Source organism: Glycine soja, chromosome 2, assembly GCF_004193775.1.
Source record: "Glycine soja cultivar W05 chromosome 2, ASM419377v2, whole genome shotgun sequence".
NCBI lineage: Eukaryota > Viridiplantae > Streptophyta > Magnoliopsida > Fabales > Fabaceae > Glycine > Glycine soja.
Genome location: NC_041003.1, coordinates 13,473,512 through 13,501,258, shown reverse-complemented (window position 1 = coordinate 13,501,258; position 27,747 = coordinate 13,473,512). Strand labels below are relative to the sequence as shown.

The 27,747-nt window shown below is 36.2% G+C and overlaps 1 pseudogene; it reads left to right on the top strand.

The window, feature by feature from the left end:
* Positions 1–4,050: 4,050 nt before the first annotated feature.
* Positions 4,051–27,747, top strand: part of LOC114388475 — a 34,361-nt pseudogene continuing 10,664 nt past the window's right edge.

Here is a 27,747-nt window from a genome sequence, read left to right as displayed (position 1 = left end):
TGTAATTCAAACAATATCAATATTGCTTCCGAATTAGACATTTTGCAAGTTTATGTGCATCCTGAATGCCGATTCAAACCATAATTGTTTTCATCACAATAAGTTAGACTAAACAAAAATTCCATACAAAAACATATTAAACCTAACCCAAACGTACGATTATCCAAGAATCCTCACGAAAAAATCATTACCAATTACCAGAATCAAATTGGAAATGGGTCGAAAGCTCCTTTGACCATTTTCTCAAGAGGCCCAACCAAAGGGTGTGGCAAATGATCCCACTCATACCAATCCCAACCATCACACTTGGTAGGTTCAAGATTTTGTGGAACTTGTTCTTCAAGTAAATACATTTTAACACATAAGAGAAAGTGTGTATGAAGGAGTGTGTTAAAGAGTATGTTAGTAGCATTTCTCTTTTTTTTTAACAATAAAAACAAGGCTAAAATATATTTTTTGTTCTTATAAATATCAAAATGTTTGGAATTTATCCTTGCAAAATTTTCAGTATGTTTTTCATCCTCACAAAATAGAAATGTGTTGTTTTTTTGGTTCGAAGCTAAGCTTGGACGAATCCGAACCTAAGTTTCTGATGTGTGTCCACTAAAAACCAGACACTATCCTACTTTTTCTTTCCCTTTCTCTCTCTCTCTCTCTCTAATCCAACGATCCTAGCCTCTCTTCCTTCTCTTTCTCTACCCTTCGCCGTCTCTATTTCTACTCGGAACCCTTCTTGCCCTTGCCCTTCCTCCTCTCACCTCCATGACAACCTCGATGACAAGTTGTTCGCCTTCCCCTCTTTCTTTCTCCCTCCAAATCTAGGACTCCGACAATGACTTCCTCCTCATCAAGTCGGTCCTTCCACCTCCTCTATTGGCTCAACCCTGACACTGTGCACCACTGTCTCTTCCTCCGATGGATGCCTCTACATCGACAACCAGATTTGCGAGGGTGTAGGGTGGAGGCTTTGCGAGGGTGGACTTGCAATTTGTGAGCCTGAAGTTGGCCTCTATTGGAAGCTTCTTGATGATGCGTTGGGTGACGATGATGGTGTTGTCAGTGATGACATAGAACTCTGCTAGCAACACCGTGGTTCTAGCCACCAATTGGGCCCTCAATCTGAAAAAATTACATTTAAAATTTAACTAAAAGATGTCACTTAGGTTCAAATGCATTCAAGCTTAACTCTTGACAAAAAAATAACATATTTGAATTTTTTTAATATATATACCAGTTTACTAATGTATATATACTTGTTTTTTTTAATATGAATACGTTAGCAAGTTATACCTAGATATTGTCTTAAAATACACCAATAATATACCTAGATATTTTAATTAATATATAATTAGAGTTATATTATTATTATTATTATTATTATTATTATTATTATTATTACCAAATACTCCAATATTTCTATGATAAAAGCAAATGCACTTTGACAATTAAAAAGTTACATTTCTTATAAAATATGAATTTTCTATGAGTCTAGCATATTCTGATTAATATATAGGAAAAAATAAAAAAATATTAGTCAATTCAATTGAAAACTGATGAAAACCATAATTTTATTTTTTGGAAAACACATGAATTGTCCATGTCATTGGTCAAGAAAACCCAAGAAGAAAAAAAAAAGAAATTGATGATGAACAAGTCAAGTCGGTTCAAAACAAATCAAATTGCCAGAAAAATGGTTACAAAAATTCGTTTTAAATAATTTTTCATTTTGTTTACTATTTTATTTTATGAAACAATAATTGACTAATATTTTTTAATTTGAAAAACCGTCTTTAAAAGAAGGTGCTCAAGATGATTTTTATAGAATCTTCTTTGATTTGAAGCTTAACACACCGGTTTTTGCAAAACAATCTTTGGTTTAAAGCTAAGTACAACGGTTTTATCAAAAACCATCGTTGTGTTTACAACAATACCAATAAGATTTCCACTCTCCCGTCGTCACTCTCTATGAATCCTCAGTTCTTAATATATTTATATCTAACTTTATATATATATATATATATATATATATATATATATATATATATATATATATAATGAGAGGAAACATCTTATATGTGGAGTATTAAGGTTTAATCTAAAAAATTCACATGATTTATTAAAAAAATAACATGAATTTTTAAGTGGTTAATTGGTCACATGACATTAAATCTTGATCATTCATGTTTGATTAGACAGTCCAAATTTAATCTTCTAACCCTCATATAAGATACATTCCTCATATATCTATCTATATATGGTGAATGTTAACATAGACCCACTTAAAAATTAGAAGGTCTATATTAGCATCTAGTATCCTTTCATTTGAACAAAAAAATCACTCTTAATTTAGATTAACATAAACTAAAGGACAATTATATATGTAAACTACTATATTTTTTAACGAGAAATGTTAGGGTCACACATTCTTTTGAACACACATTCTCTCATTTGTTGAAATTTATTTGAAATCACAAAATTCAGTGAGTCCCACATAGTATTCAATGACTTTCTCTCTCTTAATTTTGCAGTTTTCAATACATTTTAACACATAGGAGAAAAGTGTGTATGAAGGAGTGTGTTAAAGAGTATGCTAGTAGCATTACTCATTTTTTAACAATAAAAATAAGACTAAAATATATTTTTTGTTCTTATAAATGTCAAAATGTTTGGAATATATCTCTGTAAATTTTTTTGTTTGTTTTTCGTTCTCACAAAATAGAAATGTGTTATTTTTTGGCCCGAAGTTAGGTTTGGACGAATCCGAACCTAAGTTTCTCATGTGTGTCCACTAAAAATTAGGCACTATCCTACTTTTTCTTTTTCTTTCCCTTTCTCTTTCTCTCTCTCTCTCTAATCCAACGATCCAGCCTCTCTTCCTTCTCTTTCTCTACCCTTCGTCCTCTTTGTTTCTACTCCGAAGCCTTATTGCCCTTGTCCCTCCTCCTCTCACCTCCATGACAACCTCGATGACAAGTGGTTTGCCTTCCCCTCTTTCTCTCTCCCTCCAAATCTAGGACTTCGACGATGACTTCCTCCTCATCAAGTCGGCCCTTCCACCTCCTCTATTGGCTCAACCCTGACACTGTGCACCACTGCCTCTTCCTCCGATGGATGCCTCTACATCGACAACCAGATCTGTGAGGGTGTAGGGTGGAGGCTTTGCGGGGGTGGACTTGCAATTTGTGAGCCTGAAATTTGTCCCTATTGGAAGCTTCTTGATGATGCGTTGGGTGACTATGATGGTGTTGTCAGTGATTACATTGAACTTTGCCAGCAACACCGTTGTTCTAGCCACCAATTGGGCCCTCAATCTGAATCTCTTGCCTTGGACGTGTGTGGTGGTTGTTGTACAGCCACAAATTGTGATTTGATTTTTTAATTTTTATTTTGTAATTTATGATTGTTTTTAATCACCAAAAATTACATTTAAAATTTAACTAAAAAATGCTACTTAGGTTCAGATGTTCAAGCTTAGATCTTGACAAAAAAATAACATTTTGAATTTTTTTAATATATATACCAGTTTACTAATGTATATATACTTGTTTTTTTTAATATGAGTACGTTAACAAATTATACCTAGATATTATCTTAAAATAAACCAATAATATAACTTATTAACACACTTAAAATACACCAATAATATACCTAGATATTTTAATTAATATATAATTAGAGTTATATTATTATTATTATTAAATACTCCAATATTTCTATGATAAAAGCAAATGCACTTTGATAATGAAAAATTACCTTTCTTATAAAATATGATTTTTCTATGAGTCTAGCATACTATGATTAATATATAAATTTTTTTAATTCATAAATATCAAACTGGTCAAATAAGTTTATAACAATTCAGTGCTCAGTTGACTAAGTTACACCATAAATGAATACTTTTCCTGCATTCGAATTTTAAGCATTAAAGTATAGACTTAATCCTTAGTTTAAATTAATATTATAATAATAATATGATCCTAAAACATTGGAGAAAAGAATTGTTAATTTATGTATTAATCTATAAGGTGGATGGAAGTAAAACGTCACAATTTCACAACGGTCCCTTCCTCCGCGCCAGTTAGTTATTGTTTGCCACCTTATTATATGCCACCACTTTCTCCTCTACTCACTCCTTCAACCACACACACATTAACCCTCTCTCTCTCACTCTCTTTCTTCTTCTTCTGTATTCGTTTTTTTTTTTTGTGTGTTAAGTTTTTTGTTGTGTGTGTGGGAACATTACAATGACGGACATCACTGACGACATAGCGGAGGAAATCTCCTTCCAGGGCTTCGAAGATGACTGTAAATTGCTAGGGAACCTTCTCAACGACATTCTCCAGAGGGAGGCTGGCTCCACCTTCGTTGACAAGCTCGAAAAAATTCGAGTCCTTTCACAGGTTCTCATTTTTCTTTTCTTTTTTCTTTTCACTTAAAATAATTGTTTTTGGGTTTTTAATCAATACCCCACTTTTTTTTTTTTGGTGTTTTCTTTAATGGGTTTTGCTTCTTTACCTTTTCCTAGAATGATTGGAGTATGCTGTTAATGATTTTAACTTGATTTTGTGAATTTTCGGTGATGGGGTTCTAATTTCTTTTTTCTTGTTATCTTTGTTCTTGTCGTTGTGATTTCATCACTGTTTTATCAATTAGTCTTTGGTTTTGTTCGGTTGTGGAGGAAATGGGCGAAGGTTGAAACATGACATGCGTAATGCGCATGCATGTGGGGTTCTTGTTTTATGCAAAGACTCAAATAATGACTGAGCTAAACCTCTTATGCTGGAAATTTAATTGCTTTTTTAGTTAGTTTTTGGGTTCCTCATGTTACGAATGGAATCTTCAATATTCCATGTTCAGTTTGGAAATTCAATTGCTTTGTATCAGTTACAGTTTTTGCCTTTAGTGAATCATCATTTTGGTTCGTGAAAGTGTAATGCATTGTCACATAAATTCATCCTTGAAATTAAAGAAATTTCTAATAAGTCTCTAGAATTCATTAAGTCCTTAAACATAACTACTTATTGCCATTTTGGTCCCTAAACATTTATTAATATTATCATTAATTCACAATTTTCTTATATTTTTGGACTAATGTGATAGACAGATTGTATTTTCAGGAACTTATTTAAAATTTCCTTAGTTTTAGCTTTTAGCTAGGGACTATATGTAAGAACTAATGTAACAGACTCAAATGGTGGTTTACTCTTTTTTTTTCCTAACAAGCAACAGTGTTAACAAGAAATGTAGCGTGTCATCCAATCATGAATTGCCATATAATTGAAAAATTGACCTTTATTCATGTGTGATTTCGTTGGTAATTGGTTAACAGTGTAACAATCTTTATCGCTGGGAGTTGAAAATTCCTTAAGAGTTTGTTTTGGTATTTAGAGTGCTTGTAATATGAGACAAGCGGGAATGGAGGACTTGGCTGAGATGCTAGAGAAGCAATTGGCTTCAGAGTTATCCAAGATGACGCTGGAAGAAGCTTTGCCCCTTGCTCGTGCCTTTAGCCATCATCTTACTTTGATGGGTATAGCTGAAACCCACCATAGGTATACATTCTTGTCTCCAACTATTGTTGTCTTTTTATTCCATTAGTTGATAATTTGTCTTGTCTTTATTTGGCTGAGCTCTGTGCAAAATTAAGCCGCAATCTCTCCAAAATAAGCCGAACCTTTGACTAATAACAACATTGAGGGAATACTATACTTCTTTAATCTAAGATTACCCCAGTATGATAGTCTTGAACAAGTTATGTTTTTGCAGGGTTCGTAAAGGAGGAAATATGGTTCTTGCTGCAAAATCTTGTGATGATATCTTTAACAACCTGTTTTTATAAGACAGTGTTCAAGCAGGTCTGTGGTTTTGTTCCTCATTTCTGGTTAATCTGCATAGTCTGAGACGTATAGATGAAAATAAGTATATGATCTTTCGTTGTCTATGCACTCTGCAAGCTGAGATTAAAGCATGTAATTATTTTCTTTCTTGACAATTATCTTGTTATTAATTTAGTGAAACATTATGTGTGTATTGCCAGGGATTTTAACAGAATCTGGTTCCAATTGCTATTGTCATTCAAAATCTAATTTCATTTGTTGCCACAGGAGGTTGAAATTGTTCTCACTGCTCATCCCACTCAAATTAACCATCGTACCTTGCAATATAAACACCTTAAAATTGCTGTGAGTTGTTCTCTTTTCTGAATATATTAAATTACTGGAAGCTTGAGCCTTTAACTTTATGATATCATCTCTCAAATATTATGGAAGTGTGTTGTCTCTAACTACTTTTTCACCTTCAAGCAGCATCTTTTGGATTATAATGATTGACCTGATCTTAGCCCTGAAGATCGAGATATGTGGATTGAAGATCTGGTACCATTCTTGAACTATTTCCATTCTACTTAACCACCGGTGTTTGTACCCCAAAAGTAAAAAATCCACTAGTTTTTCAGTGTGGTAGATTATCTTTAAATGTGAATGGATAGTGGATTTCCTTTTTCTAACACACTTTATTTCTATTCTCATCAATCATATTGGCTTTTTTAGGTGGGAGAGAAAACTTCAATATGGCAGACAGATGAACTTAGGCGTTCAAAACCCACTCCAGTTGATGAAGCTAGGGCAGGTAAGCTGGTTGAGTATTATATGTTAGATATACTTTACCTCTTAGCTTTAGGCTTTTTAGTTGTTCCTAAGAATGGTCTATGGCCATTTTGACCAAGTGTTCAAGAGTTTTGTCCTTGTTATCCCCAAAGGCACCTACATGAACACATAATAAATCAATCTTTTAAGAGAGAATCCTTGACAATTTATATGTGTTAGGGTATTGAATATCCCTAACAGCAGAGAAAACAAGAGAAACAGAAAATAGAAGAATAAACGGAAAATACTGGGAGCAAACTGAATTTATTCAAGAAGGAAACCTTCTTCCAAGGGAAAACCCTTTACAATTTCTAATTCTTCTCTACCCCCTCCTCTAATGAGAATACTCTTATTTATAATATCCTAATCCAACTAATTGATAAAGATAGAATAATAAAGATAAAGATAGAATAATAAAGATTAGATGATAGAATAATAAAGATAAAGATAGAATAATAAAGATAGATGGCCCTAAAGATTAAACTAATAACTAATTCGATCCTATCTCCCGTGTAGGGGCTTTCTTCCTTCTAGAATAGACCCTCCAGATAACTGGTCTATATTGAGATCTAACAATATGTCATCTCTTGCATGATTTGATTCACTGTTAAAAAAAAAAGAAGTGGAAGAATCCCTTGGTTTATTTATTTTTCAATTCTCCCAGTATTGAATATTGTGGAGGAGTCACTCTGAAAAGCTGTTCCTCATTATTTACGTCGAGTTAGCAGCGCTTTAAAGAAGGTTTGTCATCTTTAATTTATGTCAATTAACTTGTACATTCTTTCTCTTTAAGATTTTCAGTGCAATTTATCTTTCCTTGCAGCACACAGGAAAACCACTTCCATTGACTTGCACTCCAATAAAATTTGGATCTTGGATGGGAGGTGATAGAGACGGAAACCCAAATGTGACAGCAAAGGTAGCATCTTCAAATATCCATTCATGCTGCCTGTACTTTTACTATGTGATTTCATTTTCTCAAATAACTACATGATTCTTTTTCAACACGTGAGAAGTTTTCTAGTAGTGGAAGCATAGTTGAATCTGTAATATCATTATATTATTGACAACCTGAAGATGTCCAGTATTACTGCCTGTCATTTTGGAAAGTGCAAGTTTAATGATGATTGAACTGGGAAAACTGCAGACAAAAATAAATGAGCTTTTAACATGCAAAATATTTGTTTGAATAATCTTCTTGGAACTTTTCCAATATTGTACTTTTTAGTCAAATTTTATATTGTCTCAGGCTAGGATAAAAGAGGTGGGTAATTTTGGGCAGTTGATAGCCAATGTAAAATTACATTGAATGTATTTTAGACATGAATAGCCTGAGAATTTGGTTTTTAACTGAACCCAGTAACATTGTGTGATCCATGTAGCTAACATCACTATTGTTGTTATTGTTCTTTAGATATGGACAGAAAAATGGCTTTTAAAGAAAAATTGGTTTCTGATATTAACTGATCCGTGTTTGACTCCATCAGGTGTGGGATAAAGCTTGATTGTGGTCGGTGTTGATGTTACTACAGTTGAAGGATGTGCTTTGCTGTTTCAATTACTAAAGTTTGTAGCGTGTAATTCAAACATTACGAATAAATTACAAGAAATTTTTTTTCTTACCTAGGAGTGGGATTTTCTTGAAGAATATTTGCGTTTGATTTGACCCTGTTATTCAAATCTGATTGTGTAATTGGTTTTCGTTTTGTTCTTCAGGTCACAAAAGATGTTTCACTTCTGTCAAGATGGATGGCGATTGACCTCTACATTCGGGAAGTGGATGGCCTAAGATTTGAGCTATCCATGAACCAGTGCAGTGATAAGTTGTCAGAACTGGCACATGAAATTCTAAAAGGTTTGTCTGTTTAGTTTTGTGTTTGTTGATATCTTCCAAATGCTAATGGGCATAGCAGTCATCTTTGTTTTATATCATGTGACCTCTGGATACTGTTTGTCAAGAAGTAACACTAGTTCATGTGCACAGGCAAATTGAACCACTTAAAGATAGTATAGTTTTTTATTTTTTTTCTTTATTGTGTTAGATTATCATGTGAATTTGATGGTCCTTTTGAAACCCTTAATATTACCGTGTAATATTTTGAATGATGATATTATGCTCTATCTATTTATCCTTGAGGCTTTGGTCATTCATTTAATCCCTCTTTGGTCTTCTTTTATGCATTACTTCTTTGGTGCATCAAGGCATTGTCCTCTTGGCTTGGAAATTCCTTTAAAAATTATCCTGACGTATCTCTTTTGTGGCCTTACTAATAACTCAAACTTATCAAAATACGCCTGTGTTTTGCTCTTTTACTTTTCTCTTGTTTCCGTAGACATCAACCTGTCAACTTTTACCTCCAATCCACTTTGTCAAATCTTTTCCAATTGAATGATATGAGATTGACAATAGTTGCATACGTGTGGTAAAAGCTTTGAGGTCTTTTTTATATGTTTCCTCGGAATGTTTTTGCAAAAGGTTTCATATGATGAGGCAACAAAATCTGCTTTTTCAAATGGAAAGTTTTCTTCCGGCATGAAAATAGTTTGTAGATACTACAAAGTATTTTAAACCTTGGTGTGAGTTAGACTAATATAGATACACTATAGTATTTGATGATACACTGCAAGTGAAATGGTCATCCATTTATTGTTCTATTAATGCACTCACAATGTCTTTACATGATTAGCTGAAGATTTTTCTATATGATTTGTTCTTCTAGACTACGCCTTGTCACTGTTATATCCTCAAAGATATCTTTGATACTCTTTCAATCCACTTTTAAGACTTGATGATCACTTCTTTCTCTTCAGAAGGTAATGATGAGGAGGATCACCATGAGCACTGGAATGGATCTATGAGTAGAAGTCAGTCAAAACATCCTAATCAACAAGCTTCACCACTTCCGACTAAACTTCCAGCTGGAGCTCATATACCCTCTTGTGCTTGGCCTGGTACGTATAATTTTTCAAAAAATTGCTGTCTGGTTTTTTGTTTGCATATCCTGTTTTTAACTGGCATGTTCTTTTCTTCTGTAACTGCAAAAAAATATTTACTTGTTGAGTGGCTTCTAACTTTAATAATCTTTAACAATTTTTAATTAAGGAATGATGCCCATTGCTGATTGCATGAACAAATGAATTGGAATCCTTCCAATCCTTTGAATAACTTCTCATGCTATCATGCATGAGGAATATAGTGCAATTTTATTCATATGCCGACATATATAAATTCTTGACCCAATCAAGTATGTTATTAACTTATTATCTATTAGTATGAAGTTCTGGTTTGAATGTTACATTTCATGTAGAAGAGGGTGGATCTGAGTATCCCAGACACATGCCAGGAGCTGATCACAAGCAACCCAATCACAAGGTAGATCAATTCAGTAGATTTCCTAATTTGCCATTGAATCCTAGATAATACATGTGTACATATATTCACTGATAGGGTGGTGAGACTTCAAGTTCAACTGAGAGCAATGGTGGCAGTCAAAATGTCCGTTCGTCAATACCAATTTTACCAAATTCCAGTTCTTCATTAGTTTCAATGACATACTCTCCTTCTTTCAACTCTAGTCAACTTGTTGCTCAGAGGAAACTGTTTGCAGAATCCCAAATAGGAAGGACCAGTTTTCAGAGGCTTTTGGAGCCAAACTCAGGTTCCTGGAATTGCTCCTTATAGAGTTGTCCTTGAATATATAAAAGATAAGGTATTACTTCTGGTTTACTTCAACAATGCTTCAAAATTGGTTGCATGGACACATGTATTCAGTTTCTGCTGTTTTATTTTGTACAAAACTATGCTGCTTATGTCTTAGGAGTTTTTAGCTTTATAACCTGGCAGGCATGTACTAAATGTGCCCGTGTAGACTGTAGTTTGCAAATGAAATAAATGATATTGCATAACTTTTTGTTTGTTTGTTTGGGTTGGTAGAAACTACATTTTGGTTTAGAAGTGAAGTTCCACGGCAAATAATTTGGAAATATTGGGAGTCCAAAATATTTTCCCGTAAATGGACAATCTAAAACCATATTTTTTTTTATCTTATCTTTATTTATGTTGTTGGCTTGATTTTTCCTTTAGGGAGAAAGACGTGGTTATGAAATTAAGTCAGCAGAACCACTAAGGATTGATATTATTGTAGAAAACGTTGTGGCAAATAAAGCTCTATGAGATTGATTTCAGCATATATTGATATTTTCTGTATTATTTGTAGATAAAGAGTGAAGGACTTTTGAACTTGAGCCTTGGCACTACGGATTTGAAATTCAATTGCAAAATGTCTTTGTGTAGAATGACAGATAGCAGACACATGGATCATTAATTTATATGCATTATTAGGAACGTTCCTGGATATGATGAAATCATATTGCTTTTTGGTCAAAGACTGTTAAATGTACTAATCTTGAGATCAATCCTATTTGCTTTGTTCCACGGCTTTCACAGTGAAGATGATTATATAGATAGAACCATATATACGTTAGGATATGCATAGTATGAAAAATATATTTTCCTAGTTTTGATTTGAATATTGTCTGTGGAGGATTTGTATCCTGGGGTGCCATTAAAACTAAATCACATCTACATTTTTATTGAATATGCAGATTTTATATATTGTCTTAATAACCGGTAATATTATCTTTCGTTCCATGTGTTTAGCTTCTGAGAACTCGTAGACGGTTGGAGATTCTTATCGACATGGTCCATCTAAACATGATCCTATGGATTATTATGAAACAAAATATCAGCTTTTGGAACCTCTTCTCCTTTGTTATGAATCTTTGGTATTCTTTCTTTTCTACCCTTTTACCCTCTAATATTGTGCAGAATTATCATTTAGCTCTACATTTCTCCAGCAATTATGTGGATCTGGGGTGCTAGCTGATGGTCGACTAGCTGATCTGATTCGAAGAGTTGCTACTTTTGGCATGGTGTTAATGAAGCTTGACTTGCGTCAGGTATGTTTCAAAGTTTTTTGTTCATTATTGTTTGGATAATCAGTTGTGGCCTGAAACTAGCAGTGTGACAGGAATCAAGCAGACATGCTGAAACCATTGATGTAATTACAAGGTATTTGGATATGGGCACGTACAGTGAATGGGATGAAGAAAAGAAACTGGACTTCTTAACTAGAGAGTTGAAAGGGAAGAGACCACTGGTTCCTCCCAGTATAGAGGTGAGATTGTTATACATAGCAAAGCTTTACAAGCTCTATATCCAGTAGGATGGTAAAACTTTTCATTTTAAGAAAAGGAAAGAAGTTGATATTTAAATTATTTTGAGCTTCTTTTCATTTTTCAATATTATTGATTGAAGTTTGAGAGTTTATTTTGCATAACTTTAGTCTACAACTTTGACTGGTTACATTACCTATAACTTGCTTTTTGTTCTTTTTAGGTTTAAAGTTAAACTCTAGATCTATGAACTTAGTTTATGGTGTAAACCAAGGCTAGTACACTACACTTTGAGGAAGTTCAAAGCCAGCTAAAAGTCAAATTCAAACTTTGATACAAATTTACCCAAAATAAGGACTGAAACTCCTTCTGTAACTGCCTATATCAGCAAATATTACAAACATCAACTGGTTCAATTAATCATACATATCTTTTTCCTAATTTCAATTAAGCTCATACCCCTTATCAAAATATCTAGAACAGAACATGCGACTGAAACTGTGTATTAGCACTTCAACATTCCTCCTTGATACGTAAACAGAGCTTCCAAGGAGTGGTTGATTTTCTTGCTCAAGAGTTGTTCAACCAGAATGCATCTATCATACTACACACCTACACGATCACTTTACAAAAAAAGATGAGAGAGAAAGAGAGAGAGAGAGGGAGAGAGACAGAGAGAGGGCGCGAGAGAAGGAGAGTGACAGACAAAGACAGAAGAAATGAGAGATGGAGCGAAACAGACACGGCGAAGAACCATATGGAGGGCGACGAGTCAACATTTTCGGAAGGGACAATGACTACGCTGAGGAAGAAAACTGGACTAAGGTGGTAAGCAGAAGATCAATGAAGGTTATGCAGAAATCCTCTTTAGCGGGAAGACAATCACAAAATCTGGAGATAGGGGACAACAACAAACACTATCGCCTTAACTGGAGGAACAATGCCGACATTACCTCCTTTTATTTCACCCATTTCCCCGACGAAGCTAATGAAGAGTTGCTATGGAGGCACTTCAAAAACTGGGGTGACGTACGTGAAGTATACATCGCTAAAAGGCTCAACAAGGATGGCAGGAGATACGGGTTCATGCGGTTCAAGGGAGTCTCGGATGCAAAAGGATTGGAGGTGAGACTGGACAACATCTTCATCAACGATTGTAAACTATTTGTCAACCTTCCTAGGTTCGACAGACCAGTTCGGAATACAGAGTTGCAGAAAAAGAACCCCATTGGGAGGAAGTACACCGACGAAGCAAGTAAGCCCTGCGGGGTAACTACTGGTGCTCTTCGGAGATCATATGTGGACGTGGTGACTAAAGGGGGGTGCCAAGGAGACAAAAGGACAGACGAGGCACAAAACCAACTATTCTGATCAACCCAGATGAAGGCGGGGAATATTGGTGTAACGAAACCTGGGTGGGCATGCTAAAGAAGGTGATGGAGGTGGAAACCTTAGAGGATCGTATCACTTGGGAGTTAGGATATAACGTCCGCACTAAGTTCCTCGGAGACGACATGGTTCTTCTCCCTGGGATGTCCGATGACAAAGCTAAACTCCTCATTCAATCAGAGACGGAAAGCGATGATTCTCTCTTTTACTCACTGGAGAAGTGGACGCCGAAATGTAGACCCAATAACAGGGTTGTTTGGCTCCAGCTGTGGGGATTTCCGATACAGGTGTGGGAAATGAAAAATCTCAGGAGGGCTGTAGCTGCTATTGGGGATGTCATCGAGTCAGACGATGACACAGAGGACCGCCGACGATTGGACCGGGCTCGAGTATTGGTGCAGACACCGCTTCCGCCGTTGATAAGGTCAGAGGTCATCGTCCGTGTGGGGGAGCTTGAGTATCGGGTATGGATTGTGGAAGAGACAGGGTTCGAAGGTGGGTCGAACCGGAAAGGAAGCTCGCCGTCCGATGGGTGGTCGGAGATGATAACATCGGACGACGGTGGGGAGGTTGGCGATGTTCTTGACGACACTAATACCAATTTCTCCTTCTCGTCGGAGCTGCCCAACCAGAAATTGTCTCCGTCTCGTACCCAACGGGCAGAAGGAGGGACTGATGTGCGCTGTTGTGATCTTAGACCCCTGGGTAATATCCAGGCAGACGTTACACCCAAAGAAAAGTCAAAAGGCACTGTAGAAGGTATGCTGGGCTCTAGCTTTGGTAAGCTCAACCTAGGGGACAGCTTCGCAGGAACAGAAGAGGAAGCTGCTAACACCAAAGAGGTAACCTGCTATAATACCCTACAGGATGATCAAAGGCACAGGAATCACATAGAGGGAAAGTATTTGAATGGTGGAGCGAAAGTAGCTGCTGACCAGACCTTTATCGGGGAAGAAGAGGGACATGTCACGCAGTCTCTCTCTCCTTCTTTATCGGGGCAGATTCAACAAGGAATTGGGCCAGGTTGCATTAAGTGCCCAATTTCGACTCCAGGAGGGTGTAATAAAGAAGACATCCACCCAGTTGAGCTTTTGGGGGTGCAAGCTGTGCAGAATCAAAAAGAGGGTGGGCTAAGTAATGATTTAGGCCCAATTTTGAAAACTGACGGGTGCCATAAGGAGGAATCCCTACCTGTAATCCAATCCATAAAAGAGACTCCAGACAAGTATTCTAAAGTTTACTTTCGACAACAAAACTCTCTCTTTAAGGCCCGACTCTCACAGATTGAGGAAAAGCATCCTCAGTTTCAAGATGGCATCCTGGCTCTAGCAGATCAACTTGCCAATCAGGATAAGGTCAAAAATCAGAGTTACGTGGACTCAAAAAGGAGGTTAAAAAGCATAATTGAGTGCAGTGATAAGGTGTTGCAAGAGGCTCAACAATTATGGCATCTCGGAGAAAACTTAGGCATGGAGACAGTTACAGATAACCTACATTTCCTTCACAGTTTTGCTTCTATGGAGTGTAGAGACAGAAAAGAAGCTAAGGAGTTGGGGAATAGGAAACCTCATAAATGAATATCCTATCCTATAACGTTAGAGGGTTGGGTCAGGAATTTGGTTGGGAAGCATAAGATAGATCTTCTTTGTTTGCAAGAAACAAAGAGGGATTCCATTGACAAGGCACTTTGTCAGGCTCTGTGGGGTCACTCAGACTTTGATTGGAAATGGTTTCCTGCGGTCAATACAGCTGGGGGGCTTCTCTGTGTCAGGAATAACAATAACTTCCAGGTTGATATTAAAATAGCTGAAAGGGGTTTCATCATGTTGGAGGGGGTATGGCTGGTAGAAAGTCAGAGGGTAGTGGTGGCTAATATCTATGCTTCTTGTGAGCTAGAAAGCAAAAACAGTTATGGCAGAGGCTATATTTAATGAAGAATCAGTCCCAGGTTCAGTGCTGGTGCCTTGTAGGGGACTTCAACTGCATTAAACACCCAGCTGAAAGAATGGGAAGCACTCTTTGTAATGCAGACACTAATCTTATAGCTGAATTTAATGAGTGGCTCGCTGAAATGGAGGTAGATGATATTCCTTGCTTGGGCAAGCCCTTTACTTGGGTTAGGCCTAATGGTTCTTGTAAGAGCAAGTTAGACAGAGTGCTGGTCTTTGATGATTGGGTATCCAAGTGGCCTGATAGTTCCCAACACAACCTTGAAAGGAACTACTCAGATCATTGCCCTATCATTTTGAATTCTAAAAATATTGATTGGGGCCTTAAGCCTTTTAGGGTTTTTGATGCTTGGTTGCACAATAAGGACTTCAATAAGGTGGTGAGGGACTGCTGGTTTGCTAATCAGCCTATGGGATGGGGGGGATATGCCTTGAAATGCAAACTTCAGAAAATTAAGCAAAGGTTAAAAACCTGGAGCAAAGAAAATTGTGGAGACTTGGGCAACAAGGTAAAGCTAATCCAGCATAAGCTGAATGACTTGGAGAATTCCCTCACAGCTCAACCTACTGATCAGCAAGTTCAAGAGCTCAAGAAAGCCCAATCTGACCTTTGGGAGCAATCTATTCTTCATGAATCAATATTGCGATAGAAGTCTAGATGTAAGTGGATCAAAGAGGGAGATAGCAACACTTCCTACTTCCACAAAATCATTAATTCCAGCAGAAGGAGGAATGCCTTGAGGGGGATGCAAATTAATGGTAGTTGGGTAGAAAACCCTGTTGCCATTAAGGATGCAGTTCTTCAGCATTTTAAAGGCAGATTTGTTGAACCTTACCTGCACAGACCCAACTTAGATGGGGTCTCTTTTAATGTCTTGCGTTCAATCCAAAGTGAGATGTTGGTGGAACCCTTCAAAGAGGAGGAGATATCTAGTGCAGTGTGGGCTTGTGGCAGTGAAAAAAGCCCAGGGCCTGATGGGCTTAATTTTAGCTTCATTAAGCACTTCTGGAAGGAGCTGAAACCTGAGTTCCTTAGGTTCTTCTCAGAATTTTATGTGAATGCAGTCTTCCCCAAGGGTCTCAACTCATCATTCATTGCTCTTATCCCCAAGATCAAGGACCCTCAACTTATTAGTGATTTCAGACCAATATCTCTAATAGGTTGTGTCTACAAAATTATTGCCAAAGTACTATCAAATAGGCTTAGCAAGGTTATGAATCATCTCATAGATGAAAGGCAATCAGTTTTTGTTAAAGGCAGGCAGTTGCTTCATGGAGTTTTAATTGCTAATGAGATTGTTGAGGAGGTTTGGAGATCTAAAAGACCTTGTTTGGTGTTCAAAGTTGATTTTGAAAAAGCATATGACTCTGTGTCTTGGCATTTCCTCTTTTACATGATGAGAAGAATGGGGTTTCATGAAAAGTGGATTGGCTGGATTAAGGGGTGTCTTTCATCAACATCAATATCTATACTAGTGAATGGAAGTCCTACTTCTGAATTTAAACCTCAAAGAGGCTTGAGACAAGGGGATTCATTGGCTCCCTTTTTGTTTGACCTAGTTGTTGAAGGCTTGACAGGCATGATGAGGGCAGCTGTTTCCAAAAACTGCTACCACAGTTTTATGGTGGGAAAGAAAAAGATCCCAGTCAACATACTACAATTTGCTGATGATACTATCTTCTTTGGGGAACAATCTATGGATAATGTCACAGTTATTAAGGCTATTCTCAAAAGATTTAAAATGGTATCTGGTCTCAGAATTAACTTTGCTAAGAGCCAATTTGGTGCAATCGGCCAAATCGAGGACTGGTGCAGATTTTTCAATTGAATTGACTAAGATTTTTTATTTTTTCTTATATTATTTAAAATGGGGTTAAATGAAGTCCTTCAAATCAATTATTATATCCAGTTCCATCAAGACTAAAAAAAGGGTATCTACTCATCTAAGTTTTTTGTTTTTTGGTTTCACAAGAATTCTGAGTGTTTTGTTTCTGGTTTCACAAGAACGACAATTCTTTTATAGAAAATAATATTGTTTAAGGTACTACTGAATTTTTTTATGGATGGTACTATTGAATTTTAAATATATACATTTTTTTTTATCAAGATCTAGTTTGTAGCAAAAAGAATACATCAAACTGCTCCATACAAGCCTATGGCCTATCCTATATAGAGCCTAGGTTAAGCCAAACTTTTTTTTTTTATATAAAAAAAGTTAACCTTATGCATAAAATTTTATAAAAAAAACTTATTTGGTTAAAAGGTAAAACTATAGGTCATTTAAAAAATCTTTTAAATGTAAGTTAAGTAAATATATATTTTTATTAACATTATTGATTAATAAAAAATATTATCAATATGATTTTAAAATAATTATTATTAAAATCAACAATTTTATCATATACGACAATGTATAATTGAAGGAAAATATACTTATATATTAATTTTTAAAATAATGTAATTATCTCCCTACAAAATTTATTACATTTGTTTTTACAAGTTTATGACAAGTGTTGTAAACGACTATTATTATCGGTCCCAATAAACTAAGTTAAGTCCATTCTATGGTAGTTGATGGATGTCCATTCCATAATGGGGCTTTGTTACACGCACCCAGCATAATAGATGGTGCACCCATCAAACGAGTGTTGAAGCTTAAGGATTGTCCAATCCATAAGTGGTTCAAATAATTTTTTTTTATTTTTTTTTCAAAAATGTTTTTCAAATTTATTTAAAATTAATGACCCAAGCAAGAATCAAACCTTCGAGTTTTGTGTTATTAGCACAACACTCTAACCAACTAAACTAATAAATCAATTATATTATAAAATAATTAATGTCACTATATGTAACACTAAAATTTTTAATATTTAATGCGCATGAAAATTTAGATAATAAATTTTGTAACAATTAATTTTGATCTAACAATTAATTTGTTTACACATGTTCGTAGAAAAACAACCACTAGACCACATGTCATTCACTTATTGAATAATTCAACACTGCAGAAGTTGAGTGTTGACTAGCAACATAGTAACAATGAGGTGAAACAAGAGCCTAAAAGAAATAGAGAACAAAAACAACAACAGTGGCGAGTCGGAGCTGCGGGTGGTGGTTGTCGTCTTCCTCTTGATGGGCAGATTGATCCTCCTCGGTCGTTGCCGCTCCGCTGTCGGCAACGCCACCTTCACCTTTCTAGGCGGCCACCTCGAATTCGGTCACTCCCTTACTCTCTCTCATATTATGTTTTTTTTTTCGTCAAACATTTTGAAAACGAAATAATCGAGTAATGCTTAGTTTTGTTTTTATATTATTATTATTATTATTATTATTATTATTTGAACTTAATATGGGCGTAAAAATAAATTAGAATTTTATATAAATTATGAATTTTTATTATTATTAAACTGACCTTAGTTAGTGCAGCTTATTTTTTTTAAGTGCAAATTTTATTTGTGTTTAGTTTAATTTTGATGCTTTATTATTAGTAAAACAAAATTGTATTATTAATTAAATAAAACATGTTAGTAATATATTTTTTTAAATATTCTTTTAAACATAATCTTTATTATGAACTATTTTTTTAAAAGAGTTTTACTTTTTAAATTTTTAATAAATTTTAAATAAAAAATGTGTTAGAATTAGATGATTATGTTCCTAATACTTTTTAATTAAAGTTACTCTAAGCATTATTTTTAAAGTAATTTTTATAAAATAAAATTAAAAATTATCATTTATAATTAAAACCCACCAAGGTTAGCTGGGTGAAAGGAAAGTTACTAAGTTTGTATGATGTTTTATGTTTAAACTCCATTACTGTTATTGTAGATAACTAAAAAAATATAGTACTTTGTTTAATAATTAAATGATGAGAAAAGAATTATGCATAGATAGTGTAATATATTTTATAGAATCATCTAATCACAATTCATCAGGTATGGTAAGTTTGATTTATTCTATTATTACATAGATATTAAACTCTTAAATGATAGTATAAATATAACAAATTGTTAATTAAATTTATTTTATCTAACTAATTTGGGGGCATTTTAATTTTTCAGGAGAGTTTTGAGGAATGCGCTGCAAGAGAAGTGAAAGAGGAAACATAGTTGGACATAGGAAACTCAGATTTTGACAGTAACAAACTATGTTAGAGCAGCCAAAAAAGTGTCACTATGTGACCATTTTCATGAGGGCAATGGTGGATGTGGATGTAGTTAAAGAACAAGTTCCACAAAATCTTGAACCTACCAAGTGTGATGGTTGGGATTGGTACGAGTGGGATCATTTGTCACACCCTCTGCTTGGGCCTCTTGAGAAAATGGTCAAAGGAGCTTTCGACCCATTTCCAATTTGATTTTGGTAATTGGTATGATTTTGTTTTGTGAGGATTCTTGGATTCTTGGAAATTTTTTGTTTAGTTTAACATATTGTGATGAAAACAATTATGGTTTGAATGACATTCAGGATGCACGTAAATTTGTAAAACGTCTAATTCAGAAGCAACATTGATAGTGTTTGAATTAGGGTCCATTTATTCAAACCTATTTATTAAAAAATATTTTTTAGATAAAATAAACAGATTTTTTTATATTTTGATATGTTTGAAACTGCTTTTGGTTTAAAAAATATTAATTTTCTACTTCTTTTTGAGAAGTTAACTTTATATGTTTCTTAAAAAAACACTTATTTCACAATTTTTTTAAAGTTTAAACAAACTGATCCTTAGTTAAATAATAAAAACAATCAATTATTTTATGTTACAAATTAACGTAAAAATAAAAAATAATTAATAATTTAATATTTTAAATATAAAAATTTAAATAACATTGAAGTCTAACTTTTGACAAAGAAAGAATATTTTGGTAAAGTTAAAAAACGTTAAAAAAATTAAATTAAGAGGAGAAATTCATTTCATTATACATAACTATATTATTTGATGAATATTTTTAATTTTTTTATAATTGTAGTTAAGTTGTTTTTATTAAACATATAAACAGCAGGATTTTGGTTATATATATATATATATATATATATATATATATAAAGTTTTAGATCATAAATTTTACTCTAAAAAATATCCCACACTATATTCATGAACACCAAATCCTTTATCTTCAAAATATCATGTGTCTAATCATTTCGTCTAAATGGATGGATAAAATCTAGTATTGTTTTCTTCTAAAGTCAATTCATTAGAAGACATTGTGGACATTTGTTTGGTACATTTGAGATCATGGTCATAGTTAAAAAAATCATGATTAAATCATTTTTTTCTGCTGGCATTCCAATCTAGGAGCTTGTTTCGAATTTAAAATGGGAGGGAACCATGGCTTGAGAGCTTGAGGAATGAGAGTAAAATTGAAAGGAAATCTTAATATATATTTATACAAATCAAGTTGAGTCTTCAGCCAATGTTTCTCGCCCAAACTTAACGAAGACTTTATGTATTTTTTTTCCAATTTGTTATTGGAATTTTGACAAGAGTATTAAATCCCTCAGGTAGCAATAGCGATAAATAGAGTCGTCTCCACAAAAACTTGTGCAATAATTAGGTTATTTAATAATAAATTTAATAGACTATGAATTTCAATGTGATTAAGTGATCAAAAGTAAAGTCTTAAAAAAAGTAACTACAAATAGAAATATCGTAAGGGGTTAAATTGTAATTTTAGAATTTTCTTAAGTCTTTTTTCGTGAAAACTAAAGTTATCATTTGAAGTATAACTTAATAAAAAGAGATAACAAATTTGCGCAAAAACAAGTTTAAACGATGGAAACATATTTTAAAAAATAGAATATGTTTTTCAAACAAGATCAAATTCAAACACTATGTCAGTTTAAGACAAAAGATAACTAAAAAGAAAGTAAGACACATATTTATATTGGTTTGTGTCTACCATTCAGACTAAGTTCAGTTTTTGGTTAGCAATCAAGTTTCACTAATTTCACAAAAGTTACTTTTAGCTCTCACAACAAAGTTTATCATCAAGCTTTAACAACCGAATATTCTTTGTCCTACCAAGCCACTGTTGGTTCTATACAAATCAAAAGATATGTTGTTTGATTTGCTAACTGATTAAATCTTAATCATCTTACAAACAAATGTGAAATCTAAGCATTTAGTTTTTTGTCTTAGAGTATTCAAGATGTTTTGAGAGCTTTTCAAACTTTATAAGAATATACAAAGAGTTTTCTACATAAAGAATTTGAATGATAGCGTGTAGGTTCGTTACTCATTTCTTCAAAGCATCTAGTATTTATAGGTTTTCATTTTCAAGTGTTTGTTGTTTCTAAACGATTATAATTTTCCTTTGAACTTGCATCTGAAGCTTGTGGTTATTAGATCATTTAATGCTTGCATTAAACGCATATCCTGCTTCATGTAGGAAAACCACTATGATTGGCTTTCGTGTTGATCACTATAACAAAAAATCAGTTCCTTTTAGTCAAAGTAGATCTATCACAGTAAAACACATCTTTTGATGTTGTTTGGAAACTTTTAGAACTTAAACTTCATTTATTCTTCATAGGATTCGACAAATCCTGAAAGAATGTCTTGTGAGACAATTTCTGCGAAATGAACCTCAGACACAAAGTACTAAATGAAGTCTTAAATGTCATCTTTAATATTGTATCAGATCATGACTTATTCATATTTCTGTCTGAAATATCAAACAGAAGATCATGAAGCATAATCTGATATCACATAAGACAAAACTTTTAACCGTTGTATTTATTTGTATCTAATAAAAATAATTAAGGGTCTTGATTCATCTTAAAATATCTTTTGACTTAACAATAACAAAAAGTAAAGACAATTGCATAAGAGTAAAGAGTTAAAAAGGAATAAAGTTGATTGTTGATTTTTTTCAAACACTTGGTGTGCCCAGAAAACTTGGTTTGTATCAATGGATGAAATCATTGGAGATTAACTTCATTGGGTTAACGTAACATGCATTACAAATTATTCCTATTCAATTAAGCATATATTTTCATTAACCTGCAATTTTTGCTAACCTTAATCTTTTAAGTGAGAAAACCAAAGTGTCTTGATTGCACTATCAATCCCTTGAGTAATATAATCAATTGACCAACAATATGAACTAGGGTTTTAAATGATAACCAATAATCGTTACCCTATCCCTAGGCATAAAGTTCATTGGTTGATCTCTTTTGTTCTCAATCCAATTTAATTTTGCAAAGCAATTGAATAGAGAGAATCATGCAATAAGATGATCAGACCAAGAACAAATAATAAATATAGAAGAGAAACAATAATAGTACTTTATTGAATAAGGAAAATACAATAATTACATGGGAGCAGTATCCAATTACATTAAATCCCAACAAACAAAGGATTTAGCTACTCATAACCATGGGAAAAGAAAAATTAATAAACAGACAATTAGGGATGAATCTCTAAGCATGGAAACCAGCACACAACTCTCTCTTACCTTTGTGCCTTGGAATTCATAAACTTTGGAACCGTTGCTTTGTGTTTTAGGCCACCTTTTTATACTACAAGTGGGTTCATAGCATTAGGCATTTCTAATAAACTCGTTTAAACGAGGCACACACGACTTGGTTAAGTGAACATAACATAAAAAGTCTTATAGGGGAATCACACCCCCAACGCTCAAGCAACACTGCAGACGATCCGAGTCTCTCTCATGCATCGTCCAACAACACAGACTGTCCATTGACATCCTTTTATCGACCGCGTTATGGAGGTAGACATACCCTTGGGGTGGAAATCACTTAACCTCGAGCGGTATGATGAGACAACAGATCCAGACGAGCATTTGGACGCCTTCCTAACATAGACAAACCTTTACACCAATGACGACACAATTCTATGTCGTGTCTTCCCTATATCCCTCGAGGGAGCAACATTGACATGGTATGGTGGACTCCCACCAAGATCCATAGATAGCTTCGACACCCTCATCGAACGATTCAGTGTGCAGTACGCCACCAGTAGGTCTCATTGCATGACCTTGGCTGCCTTGGCCAGTCTACGACAAGCAGACGATGAATCCCTCAGAAAGTTCATTGGCAAATTTGGGCGCACAGTCGTCCAGATCCGAAATCTCAACACTGAGATAAAGTTGCATTCCATGCTTCTCGCACTACACCCTAGCAAGTTCGTAGATAATTTGTGCAAAAAACTACCTGGTAGCATGGATGAGCCGCACGAACGAGCCAAGGGTTACATCCAGATAGAAGAAATGTCCAAATTCTGGAATGAAGTCTACCAAGTCAAACAAAAGTGTGAAAGGTGCAAAGCAAACACCAAGACCTACTTGCACAAGTCAGATAAGAGGCACAAGCTAGACAAGTGCCAACCTCTCTCCAAAAGGCCCGGTATGAGCGTTACATACCCTTGACGGCCAATCGTACCACGATTCTTGAGGAAGCCTTCGACCTGGAGGTACCTGTCCGGCTACCCCAAATGAAATCTCTGAGGCCAGGGTCAGACGCAACCAAGTACTGCAAGTTTCACCGCAGTATTGAACACAACACCAAAGATTGTTGGGCCTTGAACGGCAAGATCGAAGAACTTATACAGGCTGGATACTTAGCCCAGTTTGTTAAGAGACCAGACCACTACCAGGCAGGAGCAAGGCCTAAAGGACATCAAGAGGAGCAACACAAGAACCAAGAAGTAGACAGGAGAAGAGTGGAAGACCGAGGTAGACAGAGACAACAACCACAGCGGCACGAGCGACCACCTTCACCAGAATAGGAATCCGCCAGCACATCAGAGGTGTAATCAACACCATCGCTAGAGGCTTTTCCTATGAAGGATAGTCCAACCAGTCCCGAAAGCAGCACCTACACACTATCTGGGACATCAACATTAATTTTGTCGACACCTCCTATAGCGAAGTGTCCCTCCTATCACCTTTACGGCACAAGGACTTCAGGGGCATCAATCTCATCAACCAAGACAATCCCGGTGGTTGTCTCCATCATCATAGTGAATTTCATGGTGTCTAGGGTCCTCATCGACCAGGACAATTTCCCTAACATCCTGTATTGAAAAACATTCCAGAGACTCGAGGTTTCACTCGACATTGTCCACCCTTACGCAAGTCCATTCCTCGACTTTATAGGCGAGAGAGTCGAAACCCGAGGCTATGTGGACTTGATGACCACCTTCGGTCAGGGCAAGCTCTCTAGGAGCTTCACCATCAGATATCTACTGGTTGACGCGACCACATCATACTTTGCCTTAATAGGAAGAAAGACACTCAAGGAGTTGGGAGCCATATCCTCCATGCCCCATTTGACAACGAAATTCCCTACACTGACATGGGAGATTGTAATAGTTAAGGCTGACCAAAAGTAAGCACGCCAGTGCTATGCAGAGAGCCTGAAGGTAGCACCATATCCTCCCATTCAGGAGCCTGCCATGCCTCACCCTATAGTGGCTGAATGCACACAAGTCATGACAGTGGATGAAGGGTCTCATGTTCGAGCCTTAACTGTCTACCAAGCTAGCTTGGGTGGTGAATTTGACATAGATCCGCGATATGACACCTTCAATAGAGGCCTGAAACCCATTGAAGATCTTGCGCAGTTGCAACTTAGACCTAAATTAGGGTAGTGCACATGGCTTAATAGAGACCTCTCCGCTCATGAATACCGGTGCCTTGCTGACATGCTACGCAAAAACATTGATCTCTTTGCCTCGCAACCATCTGAAATGTCAAGAATCCACCTTGACATAATCTTCCACCAACTTGCTATCTGGCCCCAGGCCAAACAAGTATCATAGAAGAAAAGGAAGACGAGAGAAAAGTGACATAAAGCTGTCAAAGAAAAAGTTGACAAGCTACTCCACGCAAACTTCATCAGAGAGGTTAGGTTATGTACCTAGCTCGCCAATGTCGTCATGATCAAAAGGGCCAACGGCAAATGGCGCATGTGCATCGACTACATTGAACTGAACAGGGCATGCCCCAAAGATGCATACCCTATATCCAGCATCGACAGGCTAGTCGATAGATCATTCGGGTTCTAGGTGCTAAGCTTTCTAGAAGCCTATTCCTGATACAACTAGATTAGAATGCATCTTCCAGGCGAGGAGAAAAAAATATTCATCATTGAAGATGCCAAATTTTACTAAAGGGTCATGCCTTTCGGCCTAAAAAACATAGGCGCGACATACCAACGACTGATGGACTGAGTCTTCAAACAAAAAATCATATGAAATGTCGAGGTACATGTGGACGACATAGTTTTCAAGTTTCAAAGCATACCCCAACATGTGGCGGACAAGGAAGAAGTCTTCGGGGAACTACAAAAATACGAATGCGCCTTAACCCTAAAATGTGTACTTTCGGAGTAGGCGGCGACAAGTTCCTTGGTTTTATGATCACCCACCAGGGGATTGAAGCTAACCCCGACAAATGCACTGTCATACTGGAGATGCATAGCCCAACCAACATACAAGAAGTTCAGAAGCTCAACGGTAGGCTAGCATCCCTGTCTAGGTTCTTCCCAAAGCTCACCGAAAAGGCGAAACCATTTTACAAACTGCTCAAGAAAATTAAGCCTTTTTAATGGAACGAGACTTGTGAACAAGCCTTTCTAGCTTTCAAGAAGACCATAACCACACTACCATCTTTGAGTCGATCAAGGCCAAGAGCACCCTTGCTCTTGTATCTCTCAGTAATTGACGAAGTTGTCAGCTCAGCCCCTATACAAGAGGAAGGGAAGAACTAACTCCCTATCTACTTCTCCAGTCATATGCTCCATGACACCGAGAAACGCTACAAAATGATTGAAAAGGTTGCGCTAACACTCATTCCCTTGGCCCAACGACTCAAGCCTTACTTCCCGAGTCATCAAGTGGTAGTCAAGACGAACTACCCCATCAAGCAGGTTTTTGAGAAATCCTGAACTCGTAAGAAAGATGGTGGCCTGCTCCATCGAACTTTCAGAGTTTGACATCCAGTACGAACCACGCGACCCCATGAAGACGCAATTCATGACTGAATTTTTGGTAGAATTCGTCGGAAACGACAAACCACCCTAGACTGGTGGATCCTTTTCGTTGACGGTGTGTCCAACGTAAAAGGAAGCGGGGTAGGGACTATCCTCGAAGGCCTTGACAATATCACTCTAGAGCAAGCCCTCAAGCTCAACTTCAGAGCCTCAAACAACCAGGCAAACCACGAAGCACTCATTGCAGGTCTAAAGTTAGCAAGAAAAGTTGAAGCCAAGTGGCTACGAAGCTACATAGACTCATAACTTGTCCAAGGACAGGTTGCCAACATATACCGGACCAAGGAAACAGTACTACTCAAGTACTATCACATAGCGAAGTCTCTCATCAACAATTTTGGGTGTTTCTAAATGTATTACATCCCCAGGGAAAGCAACATTTGAGTGGACCTACTCTCTAAGCTAGCTAGCATTAAGAAGGTGTTGGCACCTCAAGACAATCATCTAGGAGACACTTTAAACTCCAACCATAGATGCTGAGGAAATTATGGCAGGAGAAGAGAAGTAACCAAACTAGATGATCTCCTACAAGAACTTCCTAATTTGGGGGGTCCTATCGCCAAATGAGGACGAAGCCCAACACCTCAAATGTAAGGCCAATTACTATGCCATCCTTGATGACAAGCTATTCAAAAGAGGGTTGACAGCATTCTTACTCAAGTGCCTAAATAGTCAACAGACAGACTACATCATGAGAGCACTTCACGAATGGATTTGCGGTCTCCATACCAGAGGACGCTCCTTGGCCACTAAAGCGGTGCGAGCGGGCTACTACTAGCCAACACTTAGGATAGACACCCTCAACTTTACCAAGAGATGCCGAAGATGTCAAGAGTTTGCAGACGTTCCATGCACTTCTCCTAACAACCTTCACAGTCTAAGCTCCCCTTGGTCTTTCGCCATGTGGCGCTTGCCCTTTCGCCATGTGGGAATGGACATACTGGGACTGCTACCAAAGGCCCTAGGAGCTGTGAAATACTTACTTGTCATTATTAACTACTTCACCAAGTGGATAGAAGCAAGACCACTTCAGGAAATTATGGCCAGCGAGGTGGAAAAGTTCACCTAGAAATACCTTATCTCCAAGTACGACCTCCCATATGCTATCGTCACCGACAACGACACTCAATTCAAAGCTCAGACTTACGAAGACTTCTTGACAAGGATAGGGATCAAGCACCTAGTCACCTCTGTTGAACATTCTTAGACTAACGGACATGCAGAGGCAGCTAATCGAGTCATTCTCAGGGCCCTGCGTACTAGACTTGACAAGTCTAAAGGCCTATGGAAAGAAGAACTCTACAACATACTCTAGGCGTACCATTGTACACCCTAAACAACCACCAACGAAACTCATTACCAACTTACATATGGCACAGACACCATGATCCCCATAGAAGGTGGGGAATAGTCAACAAGGAGACTATTATTTCAGCAACAACAAAATGAAGAAAATATGAGGGTGGAACTTGAAATCATTGATAAAGTCCAAGAAATGACAAGGATTAGAGAAGAATTTGCCAACCAAAAGATACAATATAAAGGTTCAATCATGAGCCTTTCAACCTGGTGA